Genomic DNA, 20,884 nt, shown 5'->3' on the forward strand with positions numbered 1-20,884 from the left:
CTGAGACACACAACACCTGGAAAATCGGGTAACTCCCACCCCAATACTGCGCTTTAGGAAACAGGCACACCAGGAGATCATATCCCACACCTGGCCGGGAGGGTCCCACACCCACGGAGCCTCCCTCGTTGCTAGCGCAGCAGTCTGTGATCTACCGGCAAGGCAGCAGCGAGGCTGGGGGAGGGGCGCCCGCCATTGCTGAGGCTTAAGTAGGTAAACAAAGCTGCTGGGAAGCTCGAACTGGGTGGAGCTCACAGCAGCTCAAGGAAACCTGCCTGTCTCTGTAGACTCCACCTCTGGGGACAGGGCACAGTAAACTAAGACACACAGACACCTCTGCACAGACGCAAACGACTCTGTCTGACAGCTTTGAAGAGAGCAGTGGATCTCCCAACACGGAGGCTGAGATCTGAGAAGGGACAGACTCCCTGCTCAAGCGGGTCCCTGACCCCTGAGTAGCCTAACTGGGAGACATCCCCCACTAGGGGCAGTCTGACACCCCACACCTCACAGGGAGGAGTATACCCCTGAGAGGAAGCTTCCAAAGCAAGAATCAGACAGGTACACTCGCTGTTCAGAAATATTCTATCTTCTGCAGCCTCTGCTGCTGATACCCAGGCAAACAGGGTCTGGAGTGGACCTCAAGCAATCTCCAACAGACCTACAGCTGAGGGTCCTGACTGTTAGAAGGAAAACTGTCAAACAGGAAGGACACCTACACCAAAACCCCATCAGTACATCACCATCATCAAAGACCAGAGGCAGATAAAACCACAAAGATGGGGAAAAAGCAGGGCAGAAAAGCTGGAAATTCAAAAAATAAGAGCGCATCTCCCCCGGCAAAGGAGCGCAGCTCGTCGCCAGCAACGGATCAAAGCTGGACAGAGAATGACTTTGACGAGATGAGAGAAGAAGGCTTCAGTCCATCAAATTTCTCAGAGCTAAAGGAGGAATTACGTACCCAGCGCAAAGAAACTAAAAATCTTGAAAAAAAAGTGGAAGAATTGATGGCTAGAGTAATTAATGCAGAGAAGGTCCTAAACGAAATGAAAGAGATGAAAACCATGACACGAGAAATACGTGACAAATGCACAAGCTTCAGTAACCGACTCGATCAACTGGAAGAAAGAGTATCAGCGATTGAGGATCAAATGAATGAAATGAAGCGAGAAGAGAAACCAAAAGAAAAAAGAAGAAAAAGAAACGAACAAAGCCTGCAAGAAGTATGGGATTATGTAAAAAGACCAAATCTACGTCTGATTGGGGTGCCTGAAAGTGAGGGGGAAAATGGAACCAAGTTGGAAAACACTCTTCAGGATATCATCCAGGAGAACTTCCCCAACCTAGTAGGGCAGGCCAACATTCAAATCCAGGAAATACAGAGAACGCCACAAAGATACTCCTCGAGAAGAGCAACTCCAAGACACATAATTGCCAGATTCACCAAAGTTGAAATGAAGGAAAAAATCTTAAGGGCAGCCAGAGAGAAAGGTCGGGTTACCCACAAAGGGAAGCCCATCAGACTAACAGCAGATCTCTCCGCAGAAACTCTACAAGCCAGAAGAGAGTGGGGGCCAATATTCAACATTCTTAAAGAAAAGAATTTTAAACCCAGAATTTCATATCCAGCCAAACTAAGTTTCATAAGTGAAGGAGAAATAAAATCCTTTACAGATAAGCAAATGCTTAGAGATTTTGTCACCACTAGGCCTGCCTTACAAGAGATCCTGAAGGAAGCACTAAACATGGAAAGGAACAACCGGTACCAGCCATTGCAAAAACATGCCAAAATGTAAAGACCATTGAGGCTAGGAAGAAACTGCATCAACTAATGAGCAAAATAACCAGTTAATATCATAATGGCAGGATCAAGTTCACACATAACAATATTAACCTTAAATGTAAATGGACTAAATGCTCCAATTAAAAGACACAGACTGGCAAACTGGATAAAGAGTCAAGACCCATCAGTCTGCTGTATTCAGGAGACCCATCTCACACGCAGAGACATACATAGGCTCAAAATAAAGGGATGGAGGAAGATTTACCAAGCAAATGGAGAACAAAAAAAAGCAGGGGTTGCAATACTAGTCTCTGATAAAACAGACTTTAAACCATCAAAGATCAAAAGAGACAAAGAAGGCCATTACATAATGGTAAAGGGATCAATTCAACAGGAAGAGCTAACTATCCTAAATATATATGCACCCAATACAGGAGCACCCAGATTCATAAAGCAAGTCCTTAGAGACTTACAAAGAGACTTAGACTCCCATACAATAATAATGGGAGACTTCAACACTCCACTGTCAACATTAGACAGATCAACGAGACAGAAAGTTAACAAGGATATCCAGGAATTGAACTCATCTCTGCAACAAGCAGACCTAATAGACATCTATAGAACTCTCCACCCCAAATCAACAGAATATACATTCTTCTCAGCACCACATCATACTTACTCCAAAATTGACCATGTAATTGGAAGTAAAGCACTCCTCAGCAAATGTACAAGAACAGAAATTATAACAAACTGTCTCTCAGACCACAGTGCAATCAAACTAGAACTCAGGACTAAGAAACTCACTCAAAACCACTCAACTACATGGAAACTGAACAACCTGCTCCTGAATGACTACTGGGTACATAACGAAATGAAGGCAGAAATAAAGATGTTCTTTGAAACCAATGAGAACAAAGATACAACATACCAGAATCTCTGGGACACATTTAAAGCAGTGTGTAGAGGGAAATTTATAGCACTAAATGCCCACAAGAGAAAGCAGGAAAGATGTAAAATTGACACTCTAAGATCGCAATTAAAAGAACTAGAGAAGCAAGAGCAAACACATTCGAAAGCTAGCAGAAGGCAAGAAATAACTAAGATCAGAGCAGAACTGAAGGAGATAGAGACACAAAAAACCCTCCAAAAAATCAATGAATCCAGGAGTTGGTTTTTTGAAAAGATCAACAAAATTGACAGACCACTAGCCAGACTAATAAAGAAGAAAAGAGAGAAGAATCAAATCGACGCAATTAAAAATGATAAAGGGGATATCACCACCGACCCCACAGAAATACAAACTACCATCAGAGAATACTATAAACACCTCTACGCAAATAAACTGGAAAATCTAGAAGAAATGGATAATTTCCTGGACACTTACACTCTTCCAAGACTAAACCAGGAAGAAGTTGAATCCCTGAATAGACCAATAGCAGGCTCTGAAATTGAGGCAACAATTAATAGCTTACCAACCAAAAAAAATCCAGGACCAGACGGATTCACAGCCGAATTCTACCAGAGGTACAAAGAGGAGTTGGTACCATTCCTTCTGAAACTATTCCAATCAATAGAAAAAGAGGGAATCCTCCCTAACTCATTTTATGAGGCCAACATCATCCTGATACCAAAGCCTGGCAGAGACACAACAAAAAAAGAGAATTTTAGACCAATATCCCTGATGAACATCGATGCAAAAATCCTCAATAAAATACTGGCAAACCGGATTCAGCAACACATCAAAAAGCTTATCCACCATGATCAAGTGGGCTTCATCCCTGGGATGCAAGGCTGGTTCAACATTCGCAAATCAATAAACATAATCCAGCATATAAACAGAACCAAAGACAAGAACCACATGATTATCTCAATAGATGCAGAAAAGGCTTTTGACAAAATTCAACAGCCCTTCATGCTAAAAACGCTCAATAAATTCGGTATTGATGGAACGTACCTCAAAATAATAAGAGCTATTTATGACAAACCCACAGCCAATATCATACTGAATGGGCAAAAACTGGAAAAATTCCCTTTGAAAACTGGCACAAGACAGGGATGCCCTCTCTCACCACTCCTATTCAACATAGTGTTGGAAGTTCTGGCTAGGGCAATCAGGCAAGAGAAAGAAATCAAGGGTATTCAGTTAGGAAAAGAAGAAGTCAAATTGTCCCTGTTTGCAGATGACATGATTGTATATTTAGAAAACCCCATTGTCTCAGCCCAAAATCTCCTTAAGCTGATAAGCAACTTCAGCAAAGTCTCAGGATACAAAATTAATGTGCAAAAATCACAAGCATTCTTATACACCAGTAACAGACAAACAGAGAGCCAAATCAGGAATGAACTTCCATTCACAATTGCTTCAAAGAGAATCAAATACCTAGGAATCCAACTTACAAGGGATGTAAAGGACCTCTTCAAGGAGAACTACAAACCACTGCTCAGTGAAATAAAAGAGGACACAAACAAATGGAAGAACATACCATGCTCATGGATAGGAAGAATCAATATTGTGAAAATGGCCATACTGCCCAAGGTAATTTATAGATTCAATGCCATCCCCATCAAGCTACCAACGAGTTTCTTCACAGAATTGGAAAAAACTGCTTTAAAGTTCATATGGAACCAAAAAAGAGCCCGCATCTCCAAGACAATCCTAAGTCAAAAGAACAAAGCTGGAGGCATCACGCTACCTGACTTCAAACTATACTACAAGGCTACAGTAACCAAAACAGCATGGTACTGGTACCAAAACAGAGATATAGACCAATGGAACAGAACAGAGTCCTCAGAAATAATACCACACATCTACAGCCATTTGATCTTTGACAAACCTGAGAGAAACAAGAAATGGGGAAAGGATTCCCTATTTAATAAATGGTGCTGGGAAAATTGGCTAGCCATAAGTAGAAAGCTGAAACTGGATCCTTTCCTTACTCCTTATACGAAAATTAATTCAAGATGGATTAGAGACTTAAATGTTAGACCTAGTACCATAAAAATCCTAGAGGAAAACCTAGGTAGTACCATTCAGGACATAGGCATGGGCAAAGATTTCATGTCTAAAACACCAAAAGCAACGGCAGCAAAAGCCAAAATTGACAAATGGGATCTCATTAAACTAAAGAGCTTCTGCACAGCAAAAGACACTACCATCAGAGTGAACAGGCAACCTACAGAATGGGAGAAAATTTTTGCAATCTACTCATCTGACAAAGGGCTAATATCCAGAACCTACAAAGAACTCAAACAAATTTACAAGAAAAAAACAAACAACCCCATCAAAAAGTGGGCAAAGGACATGAACAGACATTTCTCAAAAGAAGACATTCATACAGCCAACAGACACATGAAAAAATGCTCATCATCACTGGCCATCAGAGAAATGCAAATCAAAACCACAATGAGATACCATCTCACACCAGTTAGAATGGCAATCATTAAAAAGTCAGGAAACAACAGGTGCTGGAGAGGATGTGGAGAAATAGGAACACTTTTACACTGTTGGTGGGATTGTAAACTAGTTCAACCATTATGGAAAACAGTATGGCGATTCCTCAAGGATCTAGAACTAGATGTACCGTATGACCCAGCCATCCCATTACTGGGTATATACCCAAAGGATTATAAATTATGCTGCTATAAAGACACATGCACACGTATGTTTATTGCAGCACTATTCACAATAGCAAAGACTTGGAATCAACCCAAATGTCCATCAGTGACAGATTGGATTAAGAAAATGTGGCACATATACACCATGGAATACTATGCAGCCATAAAAAAGGATGAGTTTGAGTCCTTTGTAGGGACTTGGATGCAGCTGGAATCCATCATTCTTAGCAAACTATCACAAGAACAGAAAACCAAACACCGCATGTTCTCACTCATAGGTGGGAACTGAACAATGAGATCACTCGGACTCAGGAAGGGGAACATCACACACCGGGGCCTATCATGGGGAGGGGGGAGGGGGGAGGGATTGCATTGGGAGTTATACCTGATGTAAATGATGAGTTGATGGGTGCAGCACAGCAACATGGCACAAGTATACATATGTAACAAACCTGCACGTTATGCACATGTACCCTACAACTTAAAGTATAATAATAATAAATAAATTTAAAAAAAAAAAAAAAAAAAAAAAAAAAAAAAAAAAGAAGTTAATATGTGAAATATATAAGGAACTCCTACAATTCAACAGCACAAGGGAAATACCCAATTAAAACAGGTATGGGACTTAAATAGACATTTCTTCATTATGGACATACAGATGGCCAACATGTACATGAAAAGACGATGAAATCACTATTCATCTGGGAATTACAAGACAAAACCATAATGAGATATCACCTCATCCCTTTTAGTATGGCTATGATGAAACATAATAATAATAATTAGTGTTGCAAGGATGTGGAGATATAGGACGCTTGTCCATTGTTGATGGGCACATAAAGTGGTGCAGCCACCATGGGAAACATATCAATGTTCCTTAAAATATTAAAACTAGAATTAGTATACAACCCAGCAATCTCACTTTTGGGTATATAACCAAAAGAACTGAAATCCAGATCTTGAAGAGATATCTACACTACCATGCTCACTCCAGCATTATTCACAATACCCAAAATATGGAAACAATCTAAACATCCATTGACAGATGAATGGAGACCAAAAAATATGGCATATACATAAAATGGAATATTATTCAGCCTTAAAAAGAAAGGAATCCTGCTATATGTGACAACAGAAATAAACCTGGAGGGCCTTATGCCAAATTAGATAAATGAGCAACAGAAGTACAAATATGTTCTTGATAATGACAGGAGACAGAGAAATTCACCCTTGTTGAGCTGAATGAGGGCTCAAGGTACTGTGCCCAGGCTTTCCCTCTTTTGTAGTGACACCTAACATGGCTTTCCAATTGTGCATTTGCTATGTACTCAGCACTGTAATAGGCATTTTAGAAACTATAAAATTATAAAATGTTGGCCTTGACTTCCAAACTTTTTCTTCTAAGAATTCTTCTGGGGAATAATGCATGTGACTGCAAATTATACAATAAAGCATACAATTCTTATTACATACTAAAACTAAAGTTTGTGCGCATAAAAAGAAGAAGAATATTGTGATCAAAAGAATAAAAGTATTTCCTAGAAATATAGGCCAATTCATAATAATAAATATGGTGAAAGATAATGAATCAAATATTCCTAGTTAATGGAACGAAGTGATTATCCTAGCAGTTAGACTTACACATGGGTTTGCCTCCTGCAGAGATTATTGGAACACACTATTTTCCTTCTAAAGTTATATAAAGTAAGAATTGAATAACTCACTTAAGTGCAGAAGGAATTGACTTACTCATGTACTGACGCTTCTTTTGCAAAGATTAATAGACTCCAGGGAAGTGCCCGAGGAGAATCCAAATTAAATAAAAAAAATAAGCAAATCACAATAAAAGTGACAGGAGTCTATACTAGATTTCAATAAATGTTTTAAGAAAATAACTTTTTCCCCTAATTTTTTCAAAATAATCTCAGTGATAACAGAGAGGAAAGGAGACTAAAAGGCTAAATTCTAACACCAAACTGTGTCACACATATATATGCCACAAAGGCCTTAGGGATGTTAACCCTAGAGAATATAATTGAAGGATTCCCTAGGAGGCCACAAATAAAACAATTAGATAAAACAATGCCCCATGTGATATCCTGGTTGCATGTAATTTCTTGTAATGACTGCTGAATAATTTCATTATAAACTTTAATCCCATGATCTTTTTTTAAATATGTTGAACCAGACAATATATTTTGACTTAACATACCTGAAAAATACAAAAATGCAAAAAAGAAAAAAATCAGCTATTGGGCAACAATCCAGAGATAACTACTGTCAATTGTTTTTGTATTTCTGGTTTTCTCACCACTATGTGGGTATATATGTATTTCTGTGTATCTGAAACAAAGCTTATACAGTAAGTATCATAGCTATATTGTGTATTATCCTTTTTCATATAAAATTGTAGTGTGAGCTTCATTTTAGGTAACAAATAGCTATTAAACTTATATAAATACCTGTTCATCTTTTCTTTAAGTAAATGTGATATGCATTATTTTTTATTTTATTAAATATGTATGTTGGTGATTCTTGAAATTGTGAATTTCATTACAAATAGAGATGCAAAAATTCCTCAACAGAATACCACAAACTGTATTCAACAGCACGTAAAAAGACATTAAAATTAAACACATGGCAAGTGGAATTTATTCCTGGAATGTAATATAGTACAGTTTGCCACATTAAAATTCATCAGTGTAATACACCACATTAACAGCATAAATGAAAAAATACATGATCTTCTCAATTGATGTAGAAAAGCAATTTGACAAAAGTCCACACTCTTTCATAATAAAACCACTAAAAAAACTAAGAATAGAGAAAACATCTTCAGCAAGTTAAAGGCCAGTGATACATGAAAAGCCTACAGTTAATACTCAAAGATGGAAAGGCTAAAAGATTTTCCTCAGAGATAAAGAATAAGACAAAGATGTTTGCTTTCACTGCTTTCATTCAAAATAGTGTTAAAGGTTCTAGCCAGAGCAATTAGGCGACACAGGTTTTCAAAATGCATCCAAATATGACAGAAAAAAAAATCAGAATTTTAGCAGATGACTTTTTTTTTTTTTTTTTGACAGAGTTTCACTCTTGTTGCCCAGGCTGGAGTGCAAAGGCACGATCTCAGCTCACTGCAACCTCTACCTCTTAGTTCAAGAGATTCTCCTGCCTCAGTCTTCTGAATAGCTGGGAATAGCTGAGATTACAGGTGCCCACAACCACACCTGGCTCATGTTTTATATTTTTAGGAAAGATGGGGTTTTACCATGTTGGCTAGGCTGGTCTTGAACTCCTGACTTCAGGTGAACACATTTACCCAACATAACTCTTAGAACTAATAAACAAATCCAACAATATTCCAGGATACAAATTAAACATACAAAAATCTGTTGCATTTCTTTACTTTCAAAGAACAAGTCCCCTCCAAAAAAAAAAAAAAAAAGAAACAATTTGTTTGCATTTGCATAGAAAAGAATGAAATACTTAGGAATAAACTTAGCCAAACAGACAAAAGAATAATACACTGAAAAGTATAAAATGTTGCTGACAGAAATTAAAGAGGACATAAATAAATGAAAAGTCATCTTATGTTCATAGATTTGAAGCCTTTATGTGGTAAGATGTCAGTACTCCCCATAGCAATTACAAATCCATTGAAAACTCTATGAAAATCTCAATGACATTGTTTGCATCGAAAAAAATCCATTCTAAAATCTAGACAGAATTACATGAGACTCTAAATAGCCATAACACTCTTGTAAAAGGAAAACAAAGTTGGAGGTTTCACACTTTCTGATTTCATACTTACCAAAAAGCTATAGTAATCAAAGCAGTGAAGTACTGGTATAAAGAAAGATATAGAGACTAATAAAATAGAAGAGACCACCCAGAAGTAAACATACATATATGTGGTCAAATGTATTACACATGAGTGCCAAGATCATGCAATAGGAAGAGGGCAGTCTTTTTAACAGATGGTATTCAGAAAACTAGCCTCCTGCAAGATAATCAATTTGAACCCTTGTCTTACACAATGAACAAAAAATTAACTTAAAATGGATCAAAGACCTAGGTAAGAGCCAAAACTATAGAACTCTTAGGAGATACATGAGTCAGTTCTCACATTGCTATAAAGACATACCTGAGGCCGGGCGCGGTGGCTCACGCCTGTAATCCCAGCACTTTGGGAGGCCGAGGCGGGCGGATCACAAGGTCAGGAGATCGAGACCACGGTGAAACCCCGTCTCTACTAAAAATACAAAAAACTAGCCGGGCGCGGTTGTGGGCGCCTGTAGTCCCAGCTACTCGGGAGGCTGAGGCAGGAGAATGGCGTGAACCCGGGAGGCGGAGCTTGCAGTGAGCCGAGATCGCGCCACTGCACTCCAGCCTGGGCGGCAGAGCGAGACTCCGCCTCAAAAAAAAAAAAAAAAAAAAAAAGACATACCTGAGAATGGGTAATTGAGAAAGAAAAGTGGTTAAATTGGCTCATGGTTCTGCAAGCTACACAGGAAGCATGATGATGGTATCTTCTTGGCTTCTGAGAAGGTCTCAGGAAACTTACAATTATGGCGAAAGGCGAAGAGCAAGCAGGCACATCTCACACGGCTGGAGCAAGAGGATGAGATGGGAGAGGAGGGTGCTACACACTTTTAGATAACCAGATCTCATGAGACCTCATTCACTCACTGTCACAAGAACAGCACCAAGAGGATGATGCTAAACCATTCATGAAAAACTGCCCCCAGGATTCAATCACCTACCACCAGGTCCCACCTCCAACACTGGAGGTTAGGTGAGATTTTGAGGGGACACGGATCCAAACCTTGTCACGAGAAGACCTAGAAGAAAAACTTCATGACATTGAATTTGTTAATTATTTATTGTATATGACGCCAAAAGTATTTACATATATACACACACACACACACACATATATATACATATAATGGACTTCATCAAAATTAAAAACTTCAAACAACACTCCCAACAGAGTAAGAGAGCAGCCCAAAATATAAGAGAAAATCTTTTGAAATTCCATTTCTAAGTGATTAATATACAGAATATATACTTTTAAAACTCCTATAATCAACAAAACAAAAACAGCTCAATTCAAAAGTAGGCAAAGAACTTAAATACGCATGTCTTCAAAGAAGCTACAAACATGCCAAAAAGCATGTGGAAATATCCCCATCACTAATAATTAGGGATATGCAAATCAAAACCACAACGAACAGCAACTCATGTATTTAAAATGAACAGATTCTAGAGTTCTGCTGTACAACATTGTGCCTAGAGGTTTTTTTTAATACTATATTGCATAAAATTAAAATTCTGTTGAAAGTTGAGCTCATGTATTTGGTCTTATGACAATAATAACACAAAAAAAACCCCCAAAATAAACAAATAAACAAAACAGCTACCACTTCACACCCTTTAGGATGGCAATTATGAAAAGGAGAAAAAGAAGAAAACAGCGGAAAATAACAAATTTTAGGGGAGATGGAATGAATTGGACCCCTTGAATATTACTGGTGAGAATGTAAAATGGTGAAGCTGCTCTAGAAAAACCTAGAGTAGTTCTTCCAATAATTAGACAGGAAAATACACATGACCCAGCAATTCCACTTCCAATATGTACCAAAATAATTGAAAGCAGAGATTCAAACATATGTTTGTGCACCAATGTTCTTAACAGTGTTATTCGCAGTAGCTCAAAGGTAGAAACAACCCAAACATCCATGGAGAGATGATTCAACATGGATGAACCATGAAAACATTAAGCTAAGTGAAATAAGCCAAACACAAAAGGCAAATATTGTAAGATACTATGTGTATGAGGTACCTAGAAACATCAAATTATAGAGACAGAAACATTACTGCTTCCCAGGGACTTGAGGAGAAATAAATGCGGAGCTATTGCCTCTTAGCAATAAAATCCTCTTTATGCCTGATGCTTGAAACAGAGGCTTAAGAGAAGCACTAATTTAAATACAGATGGGTGATGGATGATGGATAGGTGGATAGAAAGCTGGGTGATAGATTGATAGACGTAGATACATACAGAGAAGGATCGAGCAATACAGGAACATATACATACATTATGCACAAACCACATATATGTATTTTAAGTATACCTATATATCACATACTGTTTGCATTTTGCATTTCCTTTACATTTTGCAAAACTGTGTTTACAAATCAAACTTTTATACCATTTGATTCTCAAATAATTTCTGAATGTATTTGTAAGGTTTTCAAAAATATTACAAATGGTTAACCAAAACTTGAATATTTTAACGATTTTCCAAGGAAATCTACCAAATTAAATAAGAGGTTGACAAATCTTACTTCAAAATTCTTTCTTGAATAAACAAATGTTTTTTTTAAATTTTATCCTAGTTTGACATAATGAGAACAAAATATTTTACTTTTCATCAGTATTACCAAGTCAACTCTTGTCTAATTGCTGCGTCATTCTCAGTCAATTGCAATTGGTAGAATTTGTTTTCATATAGTCTAGAAGTACAAATTCCACCTCCTAGAGAGTAGTTGAGAGAATAAATTTTTCTGTTATAAGTGGCAAAAATAGAACAGCCACTAGAGGGCAGAGTGATACCAGGAATAAGAAAACAGTTGTCAGATGCATGAGCAGTCATAAAACATGACTATATTTTAACATATTAAAAACTGTAAAGTCAACAAAAATGGAAATATATGCAAATAGAATTCCATGAAGACAGAATAAAAGCATAAATTAATAACAATATTTTACTAAACAATAGGCATTTCATTTAAAAACAAAAGCTTGCCATTAAAAATAATACAGGGATAATCCAGATCAAAATTGCTAAATTATTATAGAAGATATACATAGGACAATTACTAGAATAAATTTGATGATAGTGCATATCTATATCAATGAAATGAAGATAAATAATAAGTTCTATAGAAAAGACAGAAAAAAAGCTTTAAGCTAATAACAGCACTTAAAAGTTACTCTTTCTATCCATCCTCCCAAAAACCATTCAGATCAAAGAAAGTAAATAAGTAAATCACACATGTGTGCATCACTGTAAGACAGATGACCCTATGAAGTAAAAGTTGAATATAGGCAGAGAAATATTTTTCAGAAGAAAAGAACTGAATTTCAAAATGTCATAATTCCATGTAGAGTAAGGTCTGAAGAGACAGCTTAGAAAAGAGAAAAGGAAAATAGAAATCCTACTAGTGGGATCAAACAGATAAAATCAATAAGAAAGTTCTACTCTCATAACAAAAAATTAAAAACCAGATCAAGGCCTGATGGAAAACAGCATTACCTAGAAAAAAAGAAAAAAAAAAAAAAAAAAGCCTACCAATTGTATGAAACTTGTTGTGAAAAGCCTAGAAAAATTATTTCCAGGGAAAAGGAGGAGAGTAGAAAGAAGACATTGCCCTGTAGAGTTGTAATGGTTAAAAAAGAGGAAGCAATGCAAATAAATTGAGGATTCTCCCAAAACAAAACACACACACATACACACACACACAACAAAGTTTGCTGGTGGTAGTATTTTATAAATATTTTTGTGTATATGTATGTATTTAGATATAGATATATACACAGCTATATGTGTGTGTATATGTAGTTGTCCTTGGGTATTCATGGGGGACTGGTTTTATGACCTCCTTGGATATCAAAATCTGCAGATGCTCAAATCTCTGATATAAAATAACATAGTATTTGCATATAACCTATGCATATCTTCTGGTATACTATAAATTATCTCTAGATTACTTATAACACCTAATACTATCTAAACAGTTGTTTTACTGTATTGTTTAGAAAATAATGCTGAGAAAAAACATCTATACATGGTCAGTGCAGAGGCAATTTTATTCTTGAATAGTTTTGATCTACAGCTAATTAAATACACAGATGTGGAACTCATAAACTGAATATGGCTGACTGTACTTATCTACCTATATATAGACATCTATGTATAAATCTATCAATCAAACTACATATATACCTATCTTTCTACATACACATATACACCAGGAACTCACACAGGGACACATACACACTATAATGTTAGAATATAACAATCTAAAACTGAGAATTTTCTAAGCCACACGAAACTCTCATCATAGTACACAAAATTAGCACACAAAAAAATCTCTATCCATGCAATGCTACTATAAGGGTGGGAGGGGAGTCAGCAAATAAGAACAAAATATTCCAACCAATGAAAATGACGTTTTCATATAACAATACAAAAAAGAACAGAAGGAAATTATACCATAACACTTCAGATTGAATTAAATATAAGTTAATAAGTATTTTTAAATATTAAAAATATCTTGAATTAAAATTTTTAAATAAAATATAAATAGATAAAAAGAACTTATACCTAAAAAATGTTGGGCAGACTTAATAAACAAATTGAAGAAATAGTCCATTGGAGAAATCAAGACACAGTTACAAAGTAGAAAAGGGAGACTAAACACAAATATAATTTAATAAAGTATACAAAAAATAATTAGGAAAACAATCAAGAAAATTAAAATTAAAGAAAGGAAAAGGATAGACAAAATATAAATAAAATGTCAACAGTCAAAGAAGATTCAATATGCATATAATTGGAGTCTCAGGAAAAAAAAAAGCAACACAATAGGAATATACACAGTGAAAGGGCCCATATTTTAAAATGTGTATGTTTCCTTATAGCTGAAGTGTGTCTCTTATCAGCATAAGAAAATGGGTCTTGTTGTTGTTTTTTTTTTTTTCCTTTTCATCCATTCAGCCACTCTATGTCATGTCTTTTGACTGGATAATTTAATCCATTTATATCTGAGGTATTTGTTGGTAGATAAGAACTTACCTACTGCCATTTAAAAACTTGTTTCTAGTTGTATTCTAGATCCTTGGTTCCTTTTTCCTCTCTTATTGTCTTCCTTTGTGATTAGGTGATTTCTCCCTAGTTGTATACTTTGATTCTCTCTTTTTCATCTTCTATGTAGGTTTTTGCTCTGTGGTTATGATGAGGTTTGCATAAAACGTCTTATAGTTATAATAGCCTATTGTAAGCTGATAAAAACCTAACATCACTCACATGAAATGAGTCTTTTTATTCAATTTACACTTCGCATTTTTTTTTTGGTGTCATGATTTACATCACTGTATATTATATGTCCCTAAACAAATTGTCATAACTATTATTTTAATAGTTTTGTCAATAAACCATACTAAAGATATCAGTGATTTACACATCATCATGGTAATAGTCCCGGAGTATTCTAAATTTGGCTATGAACTTACTTTAAGTAGTGAGTTTTATGCTTTCATATGTTTTCATGTTCCTAGTTAGTGCTTTTTTCTTTCAGTTTGAAGAACTCTCTTTAGCATTTGTTGTAAACTAATCTGGTCATGGTGAGGTCCCTCAGCTTATCTCTCCTTTGTTTCTGAAGGATAGCTTTGTTGGGTAAGTTATTCCGAGTTGGTAGTTTTGTGTAAGTGTGTGTGTGTGTTTCCTTTAGCAGTTAAATCTATCATCTCACTATCTCCAGATCTGGGAGGTTTCTGCTGAGAAATCTGTTGCTGATCTTACTAAATTATTCCTACTATGAGATTTTCTGTTTGTGATTTTGGATGTACTGATTATATCTTGGTATCATCTTCTTTGAATTGCATCTAATTGGAGACTTTTGACTTTCCTGTACTTGAATATTTATAGCTTTCCCTACATTTGGAATATTTTCTGCTAAAATTTTTTAAAATAAGCTTTATGTCTTTCTCTCTCTCTCTTCCTCCAACTCCTATAACTTGAAAATTTGCTTTTTTGATGATATCCCATAAGTCCTGTAAGCTTTTTCATTCCTTTTCATTTTTCCCTTTATTTTTAACTGACTGTATATTTTCAAATAAGCTGCCTTCAAGTTCAAGAGATTCCCTCTGATCAATCCTTTTGTTAATGTTTTTCTTTTGCATTTTTTCTTTTGTTCATTTTATTTTTCAACTCCATAATTTCTGTTGTTTTTTGTTTTTTGTTTTTTTTTTTTGAAATTCAATCTGTTAAATTTCTTTTTTTGGTCATGTATTGTTTTCTTGATTTTGTTAAATTATTTCTCTGTATTTTCTTGAAGTTCACTGATCTTGTTAAAATTACATTAAATTATTTCTCAGGCAGTTCAGACATCTCCATTATTTTAGGGTCAGCTACTAGCATTTTTATTTGTTTATTTTGTAATGTCTTGTTTCCCTGGTTGTTCTTGATACTTGTTACCAAGCATTGCTGTCTGTGCATTTGAAGAAGTAGAGATTTATTTCAGTCTTTGAAGACTGGCTTTGTCTGAGAAAGGCTTGACCAATCAACCTATCCAGAGATTCTGACTAGGCCATTTTGCATGATCTGCAGGTGGACTTGCTGTTGGATTCCTCAGGTAGACTCTTCTGGTGCTTGAGTCAGCAAGTCAACAGATCTGGCAACTTGGTCCATGCCATTGGTTTGGAGTCTGGATCCACTCCAGACTGGACTCCAGGACCTGTTGACCTGGAGTCTGACCAGGGGGATTCCACAGGAGCAGTCCTGGTGTTTAACTTGCTTCTGCGGGAGACATTGAGGTGCTGATTCTAGTACCTGAACCTAGATCCTTAGTCCACTGGACTGAACCTGGATCCTGAATCTATGGGAATGGGCCTGATATTGGAGTGGGCATGGATCTGAGGTCTACAGAGGTGGGCTTATGTTTTCATCTAGGGAGTTGGCTTAGAGCCTGGATCTGAATGGGTGGTCCTGGAGCCTTGGTTGGTGGAGACCGTCCAGGTTCTACTGTCTAGCTGGTAGTCCTAGTGCCTAGATCTGCTAGAACACACCTGGTCCCTGGGGTCACTGGAACCTGGGGGCACTGGGACAAGCCCAGAGCCTGGGGCTGACCTGCTGCTGGGAAGGCATGGAGCCTGTGTCTGTGGAGTATTTCTGAAGACTGGAATCATGATGTCATGGTACCTAGAGCCACAGTGATTTGCATAAAACCTCTGTCATGGGGTCAGCCTGGAGGCAGGGTGTGGGAGACTGTTCTCCACCTCCGGGGGTTCTTCTAAATTTTGGTGCAACACAACATTTTGGTTCTGGCTCAATTCTTCAATCTCTGTTTCTTTTGGATGACCTCAAACAACCTCATGATTTAAACTGTCATTTACAAATAATGATTTCCAAATCAAATTCTGCAGTGCTGACTTGAAATTTATACTTAAAAAAATTCAACTGTCTACTGAATATTTTTACTTGCATATGCCATGGTTGCCTGAGTTTCAACCTGTCCTCATTACCTTACTTTTATTCTAAGATCCTCAACCTGAGATACCACTACTCAGCCATTCTAAATATCTTTCATCATCACTTTCTAGTACTCTGTGGTCTTAGGCTAGCATGTAAAAAATGTGGAAAGAGGAAAAAACACAGAATAAAACAGTAATTAGTATGGATCTTAATACTGAACTTACTAAATATGTAACCTGGGCAAGCTGCTTAGCTTCTGTGAGTTTCAGTTTTCTCTCATGTGAAATGTTATTACTGAGGACTAAGCTCTGATATTTTCATCTTACTCAAATTTCTATCTAAGTAGTCTGGGGAGTCATGCCCTACAAACCATAAATTCTCATCAGATGGGTTTTATTTGACACTGTATGTCATGGCTTACTTTCCAATCTGACTCGGATATAACAAGGAAGAAAATCAAAATATTTTACCCCCAAACTTGTTTTTCTGTCGTATCTTGAAATGGCCCTGCAAAACTGCTCCTTGTGGGAAAAATCTACATTCTATAAAGAATATCCTTTTTACTTTTATTTTCCTTCCTTCCTTTCCAGATACAGGAGATAATCAACTAAGAGCCAGGCACCCTTTAAGGTCCGATAAGAAACATTTCACAACCTGGTGTCTCTGAAGTCTGCTGAGAGCTTCCTTCACTCAATAAAACCTGGTCTCCACAATCCTTTATCTTAACCCAAACATTCCTTTCTACTGATTCCAAGTCTTCAGATAAACTCAACCAACTGCCAACCAGAAAATGTTTAAATTTACCTATAGCCTGGAAAGTCTCCACTTTGAGTTGTCCAGCCTTTCTGAACCAAACCAATGTATTTCTTAAATGTATTTGATTGATGTCTCATGCCTTCCTAAAATATATAAAACCAAGCTGTACCCCAAGCACCTTGGGCACATGTTCTCAGGACCTCCTGAGGGCTGTGTCACAGGCCATGGTCACTCATAATTGGCTCAGAATAAATCTCTTAAAATATTTTACAGAGTTTGACTCTTGTTGTCAACATTAACACATACCTCATGGGATAGTTACGTGAATTCAAATATACAACTTACGTAAAGTGACAAGCATGGAGCCAAGTATATAAAAGGTATTCAATAAAAATTGGGTGAAGTAATATTATTTCAACAAAGTTTATTCCTTAATACATGTTTTTATTTACTAACGGGAGTTAGTAAATAAAATGGAAATTAATTTGAAAAAAAAAGTATGAGATCCAGTGCTGATCATATGTGTCAATCCTCAGCTGACTTGCTATAAATCTGTGGTTCATTGGTGGGGGGTTATCTGTAGCCCACAGAATAGAATCTCTAGTTTCAGAACACCACTGTGCCTTCTCTAGATTGTACTTGCAAATATACTACAAGTGTGTTACAGGAGCTAAAAATGTTTCCTAATTCAGGGAGTGGCAAGTTAGGGCACTGGGTGGGTGAAGAGTTATTTCGTGGTAAACCACTTTTTTTTTTAACCAACGACAACATTTTTTCTTCTTCCTGTTCTCTCTTACCCTCTCCATCACCTATATTACATTTCTCCTCTTTTTCACTGGTACCTTTGGTGTGCCTGAAGCACTAACACCTCCACATTCTTGCACCTATCTGGTTACTGGATATGAGAAGGGTTAACTTGCTGTTAACTTGTTGATTTAACTTTTGTTTTGACTAAATACACAACGCAAAAACTAAATTTATCACAACACCTGAGAAGTTTCTGATTGGCAAAATAAAGAAAAACTTTAGGGAATAATTCTCTCTACGATGCTCATCTCTTCAGTCATTATGTGTTAAACTATTCCCTCAAGGTTGTAGAAAGAAACATTTTAAAACATATTCTCTGGGAAGGCTGCTTTCAAAAAGGGATGTACAGACAACACTCATTTAGAGACTCTTCTGACATGTAAGTGACAGGTTATTTTCATCTTTGTGAGCTTAGAGAGTTATTACAGATTAATTCAAAATAATTTAAAAATATATTTCTGTGTCTTGCAACTGTACAGTGGTTAGATTTTCTGAGAAAAAAAAAGGACAGGAAAAAATAACCCAAAATTTAAAGGTTTACTGTCAGTGTGGAATGAAACATCACCTTTGGAATAAAGTCATCTTTTGAACTCAAAAAATATTTTATGGGCACTAGTCATATGAAAAGCCATCATTTTTGTGTGGGGAGAAAAGGATACTTTCCATGTCTTAAGGTTTAGTACAGTTTCTCGAGATGGCAGAGTGAATAAAAGTTAGCTAATCTTGTTTGAGAAATTGAAGCAAATGCAGTAGTTATTAGAAGATATGATATATTACTAGTGCTGCTTTGTCTCCAGACCATTGTAACCCACACTTTTGTGTCTGATTCCTTTGAGAACCTGATGAAAGCTGTTAATACTCCTCTGGAAAAAAAAAATGAATGTAGAATCACACACACACATGCACAAAAGTGTGCATTACTATCAGGAAGCTATGAAAAATGTAAAGGCTCTCCTTGCATCTCTTAAGGGCCAAGGATTCATATATAGAAAAAATAATAATCTTGAGATTATCATTTTTATGGGAGTCAGAGTCCCAAAGCCTTCCATGGCCATGTGATGCCATGCAGAGTACATCTTCTACTCCAGGTCATGGAGCTACTTGACTGAGTTATTTAAAATTGATTTCAGGCTGGGTTTTTTTTGTTTGTTTGTTTTTTGTTTTGTTTTGTTTTTTGGCTTTTTAAGTGAGGAGCATATTTGTCAGTCTACTATTCTTAACAGCTCAAGTAAATTAATGATGTGAAGGTGTTTTGCAATCAGAATAACATTAAAATAACCAGATACTACTATTACATTTTTAGAGATAAGAGAGAATGTTCAAATCAAAAACGCCAAGCACCTATGTTATACAAGACTCTGGATTTGGTACAGTGGAAAGTAATATCTGGGGAACACCTAGCTTTCCAAAATTCTTATTCCAGGAAGGAAGTTAAAAGAAGTACACAAATAATTGTCTTTAAGCAATTATGTGTAATGGTATAAGAAAAAGTATAATGGTAGACCTTAAAGAGCAGCAGAGGTAATTTTCTTTATCGCAAGACAATTATTGAAGGCCACTTAGAGGAGGTTTCTTCATAGTTGGGTCTTGAAGTTTCAAGATGGTTGAAGTAGCTAGAAATGGAAAGGAATTCCAGAGAAGAAGACAGATATTGACTATTGATTAAACTATTGAATAAATATTTGAAGAGGATTTATAATTATTAGTTAATGAATTATAGTTAGTTAACTATAAGTAAATTATATATATAATTTTAAATTATACATAAAGTAAAAAATAAAAAATAAAGTTAATTAAATTATATATATAATTTTTATTTACCTAAAAATGCTATGTCCAAATGTATAATATAGATAACCTTGTTCTGGAAATAGATAGCCTGATGGGATTGCGAATATGCAGACCAACCGCTGTACACTCAACAGAATGCTCAAAATCATGGAATATTAGAGGTGAAAATGACCATTGCTTCCAAAGTCTACCACGTTTTTCTCAAGTACAAACACTTTTTGATGGATTGCTGTTTTAAATGAATAAGGGAAAAATAAGCTTATTGTAATGATTAACATACCAACTCAGTTCCCTTATAGTTTAAGGCACTCGACAGAAGTTATAGAATCCAAAGATACATATACTTTTTTTATTCTGAGCACTCCAAAATAAATAACTTCATCATTTTCTTTTTTCTTTTTTTGGAGGAAAATAAGGTATATTTCATATCTGTTCAGGAGAGGAAAATTTATCCAGGGAGAGGAATAAATATATATAAGGGGAATTCTGTATCTGTTTTGTCTATCATACTGTTTGCTTTGGCCAGCTCACAACTTTCAACACAATGTTTTGAAGGTAAGGATGGAACTGGGGAGAAATACAATGGGTTAAGTATGTCTTCTAGATTATATTTAAATAAATTACACTTCCAGTTATATTCTGATGTGTATATGCATACCTTCCAATATCATCTTAACAAGAAAGATCTAGAGTAAAGATTTTGTTCTTGAAAGTGAAGCCTCATGATAATATTTTTTCCACATTAAAATAAACAAATCTTCATTGAAAGAAGTGACATTTCAAAGTTGAATGATCACTGACTTTTCTGGAAAAGAAAAAAATTGAAGAAGTCAATTACCGACTAACTATAATCTCTCTTTTCTCTAAAATC

General features: G+C 36.1%; 1 protein-coding gene across 2 annotated transcripts in view; it reads right to left on the reverse strand.

Annotated features, from left to right (window-relative positions):
- OR5D3 (olfactory receptor family 5 subfamily D member 3) overlaps positions 1-20,884 on the reverse strand; it is an 80,082-nt gene that overhangs the window by 6,387 nt on the left and 52,811 nt on the right. For both annotated transcript variants that reach the window (XM_065528190.2, XM_065528189.2), the window contains 2 exons: positions 20,672-20,818; positions 19,727-19,835 (listed from right to left, as the gene is read on the reverse strand). The gene's annotated coding sequence lies outside the window, so the exon portion shown is untranslated. The remainder of the gene's footprint in view (positions 1-19,726; positions 19,836-20,671; positions 20,819-20,884) is intronic.

Source organism: Macaca fascicularis, chromosome 14, assembly GCF_037993035.2.
Source record: "Macaca fascicularis isolate 582-1 chromosome 14, T2T-MFA8v1.1".
Taxonomy (NCBI): Eukaryota; Metazoa; Chordata; class Mammalia; order Primates; family Cercopithecidae; genus Macaca; species Macaca fascicularis.